At 48.2% G+C, this 4,450-nt stretch overlaps 1 non-coding gene across 1 annotated transcript; it reads left to right on the forward strand.

The window, feature by feature from the left end:
* Positions 1–466: 466 nt before the first annotated feature.
* Positions 467–543, forward strand: Trnat-cgu (transfer RNA threonine (anticodon CGU)). Its single transcript has one exon. It is a non-coding gene; the product is annotated as a tRNA-Thr (tRNA).
* Positions 544–4,450: the final 3,907 nt, after the last annotated feature.

Raw genomic sequence — 4,450 nt, forward strand, 5'->3', positions numbered from 1 at the left:
GTTCCAAGCACTGACTTATTTTGTTCAATAACTTTTAAAAAAATGTTTCAAATGAAATTGAAGTCTTCAAACTTCTTATTGAAACATGGCATAAGCCGGGTACACCTGTAATCCCAGCAGCTCAGGAGGCAGAGGCAGGAGGAGCACAGTTCAAAGCCAGCCTCAGCAAAAGTGAGGTGCCAAGCAATTCAGTGAGGCTCTGTCTCTAAATAAAATACAAAGCTAGGGCTGGTGATGTGTCAAGTGTGAACTGCTTCTGAGTTCAATCCCCAGTACCTCCCAAAATAAAAAAAATAATAAAATATGGCATAAGCCAAGAGTTGCCAAATTAGTTAAATGATGATTATGAATCTTATAAAATTAGAGACAGGAAATTCCTCAGAAGATTTATGAATGAAAGAAGGACCCTGACAGAAGATAGGGAAAAAGATACAAAGAGGAAGAGTGACAATGAAAGAAGACAGAGGGCTGGGGAGATAGCTCAGTTGGTAGAGTGCTTGCCTCGTAAGCACAAGGCCCTGGGTTCGATCCCCAACCCCGCCAAAAAAAAAAAAAAAAAAAAGACAGAGGCACCTGCTGGGCTCACCCGCAGCTGTGGGCTGGACACTTTGACCCATAGGTAGATACCTCGTTGCCCACAAAACGAACCCGCCCTCTGGTAGGGAAGGTCGGCACTGTGCTGCTGGGTTTGTCTTGACCTTTCTCAGCGGGTTCTTGACCAACCCCACACGCTGCTCCTCTGGCCCCCTCACACCACCTACTCATCATACCACATTGCACCAGTGTGCCTGGCAGAGGGCCGTTTATCCAAACAATAAAATAAGCTGTTGTATTTCAAAATCCGCCACAGAACCACAGAAAACCTTAGATATTGGAGGCTCTGCTTACTTCTACAAGCAAGAGTTGATTAGGCTGAAAACAAAATAAATAAGATTTCCACCCAGAGGGCAGGAGACTCCCAGCAGCCTGTGGGGGACCCTGAGTGGGCAGGCTGCTGTCCTCCATCTGGGGAAGGGCAGCTGCTGACCTGATGGAGAAATGGAACCTGGCTACAGAGCAGACATGGCTGAGGCGACAGAGGCCATCTCCACAGTAAGGGGACGGTTGGTCCTCTCAGCCTCCATCCTCCCCTGCCCAGCATGGCCCAGGTGGGAGTGAGAGATTGACCTGGAGAGCAGAAGGAACCAGAGGAGAGACCTGGTCTAAGCCGCAGGCCCAGAAATACGAAGCAGCTGTTGCCCTGAGAGAGGCTCCCCACCCACGAGCCATCACGCGCCCACCTTCCAGTTGATGCTTCATACTTGATGTTTTAAAGAGAAAATCAAGAAACAGTAGATATTTGAGGAAAACCCCCAATGCAAAAGAAAAATCAAAACATAAGAGACAGGGGAAAAAGAAGTGAGGCACATAATGAGCAGAAGGAAATTTAAAGTCGTATTTGATTTAAGGCTGGAGATGTAGTTCAGTGGTAGGGGCTTGCCCTGCAGGTCCAGTGCTCTGAGCTCCCTTCTGGCACTGCAAATATCATAAATAAATATGCATATATATATTTATCTATCATATTATTTATAATAAATACTTATAAATAAAATATGTATGTGTAAAGTGATTTTATTTAAAAATAAAATATATGTACCTACATAAATATATATGTTCAATTAATATCTTCAAAAAGAGAACACAGTATATCCAAGAAACAAGAAATGAATATCATCAAAAGTGAACAGAGAACAGCCACACTCTTAAAACTATAATAAATATATTTTAAAATACAGTAAAAGGACTGGAAGCTAAGTTTGCAAAAATCTCCTGGAAATTGGAACAAAAAAATATAGGAGATGAGAAATAGAAAGTAAGGAAATTGGAGGATTAGCCTGGGATCAAAGGTCTTTAAAACAAGAGTTCCAGAAGGATCACTGTAAATGGAAGGGAAAAATAGTATTAAACAAATAATCCAAGAAAGTATCTCATAATCAAAAGACACTTGTTGGTATACTTTTTAAATCTTGAATCTCTCTAGAAATGCTTTTCTATGAGTCCTGATCCAGTCTCCCACCTGCCCACAATGGTATCAGGTGTTCTCATATTTACCTTGGTGTTATTATCTCTCCATGCTATTAAAATGCACTTCAAGAATTCCCACTGAAGATGAAGAAGCCAAAGTTTAGAGAAATTAGGCCACCCGGTAGTCCCCCTTATCTGCAGGGACTGCGTCACAAGACCACAGATGCACATGCTGGGAGTTTTCCTATATATACATACCAGGGATCAAGTTTAATTTGTAAATTTGGCACTGTAAGAAATTAACAATGAGATTAAAATAGAACAATTATGAACATACCTTGCAATTTAAATGACCAACTTTGCTACCCAGGTCCCCTGGGGTCGTTATCAACAAAATGAGCAGCACTGGAGCCTCGGCAGTGCCCCTGATAAGGAGATGGTTACCAGCTGGTGGACAGTGTACCAGCATGGACACGCCAGACTCGGCGATGGTCACAGCCGGGCAGAGGCAAGTAGCACACTTCTCAGAAGAACACACCATTCAAACCTTAGAAGTTGTTTATTTCTGGAATTTTCCACAGTCGACCACAGGTGACTGAAACCACAGGTAAGGACTTTGCTGAGACCAGCACAGCAATAAACAAAAGATCTCCGGTGGAGGTGATGGGGGAGTAAGAAAATCACAGAGACAAAGAGAGACACAGACAGTTTTAAGAAAAGCTGGAGCCTAAAACGTTAGAGTTAGAAACATCCTGTGACTATCCTGTCGTACCCAGAGAAGCCATCGTACCGGAACACCTGATAACCGTTGGAGTCGGAGCCCAGGGTCAAGGCTGCACACACAGCCTGCCTTTGGCAAGGAAGTCCCCCCAGCTCCACTTTGCCCACACGGCAGGACCAGCTGGTGCCCGGGCTCATTCCCTCTCCACAGACTTACCTGTGAGGGTGGAATACGGAAGCCGCCGAGCCACGACCGACCGTCTGGCTTAATTATTTCATTACTCTTGTCAGCCCAGGTTTCCTGGCTGGTTTCTCCGTGAAACCTGACGGCCCTATTCCCCTGATCCCTACAGCATTTGGTCTCGCCTTCCCCATTCGACAGGATTAGGATAGAGCACTTTGCAACAGCCCTGCTTCCGGAGGGTGGGCATCCTCCAGGGAGTCCGCAGGCCACAGACTCAGCCTGCCTCGGTCCATCAGAGTCAGTCCTGAGCTCACCAGGCCACGTGGGGTCGAAGGCACCGAGGTGTCCACAGGCCTCCACAGAAACTCAAGGAAGGCTGACCCCACCCAGAGGCTGATTCATGCGTGAAGGTGCTCATGTTTGTCCTGCCCCATACACAAAGTCAGGATCCAAGATGGGTCATGTCCTGTCTCTGTCCTCCAGACACCCAAGGGACAGAAAGTAAACATCCCTTAAGAAACAGCAAGTGGGACGTTTTAGAGCCTGAACCCAGAGCGGGGAAATCACTCTCGTGGGATCCATCAGAAAAGGCCCCATGTAGGGAGCAGGGGGACTGGGCCATAGTGACGCGGCTTCAGTCACACTCCCAGGTTTCACTGAGAAACGTCTCAGTCGATCCCTGATGCCCCACACCACTGACCGGCCTGGCGACTGCTGCCGGGTCCCCTGTGGTGACCGAGGAGCATCTGTCTTAATGCAGGTAGTGCAATTCCACACCGCTGTCTCCCTCTCTGGGCTCTGACCACGTCAGGGTTTGGATTTGTCTGAACCAAAGACTAGAGAGCACTTGGCCTTCACTCACATGAACTGAAAAGACTTTCCAGAGGAGTAAAAGGCCTGGGAGTCCCAGCCCTTCGCGCTGCTACCATCAGGGTCTCTGAGTTCACTGGGCCTTAGGCCTCCCCAGAGAGCAGCGTCTGTTTTCACAGAGGCATTTTGACTGTTCCCAGGGACCTGCTCAGGGCTGGCCTGAGGTAGGACAGGCTGGGCTGTGCACAGCCACAGGGTCCACGCTAACGGTGTCCCGCTGGTCCAGTAAAGCACCGTGTGCTGATGGCTGATGTAAGAGCCTCAACCATCTGTCACTTCACAGAATGCGTCTGAAATTAAAATCTGAAGTCAGTGGAAACAAAGGTGTTGTTTCTTTTCATTCAAGACCAACCCTTTCTCCAGAGACTCCTGAGTCCCTTGGAGGCCAAGAACAGGAACACCAGTCTGGACCCTGGTGCATCATGGGGGAGCCAGTCTGCCCCTGGGTGGAGAGACAGGTCCCCCGAGGGAGATGCCAGCTCCGGGCTCTGGGTGCTGAGCCTGGGGTTTCAGGCAGAGCGGAAGAGCTGAGGTGTGTGTCAGCTGGCTTCTTTGGGAGCACTCCTCCTGAGGCTGGGGAGGAGAAGAGCTTATTTTCCACTCCCATTCACACCAGCTGCCACGAAGCAGCGATAAAGGCTCTGGGCGCGGAGCTCTGGCTGTGGATCGTGG

Source organism: Sciurus carolinensis, chromosome 13, assembly GCF_902686445.1.
Source record: "Sciurus carolinensis chromosome 13, mSciCar1.2, whole genome shotgun sequence".
NCBI lineage: Eukaryota > Metazoa > Chordata > Mammalia > Rodentia > Sciuridae > Sciurus > Sciurus carolinensis.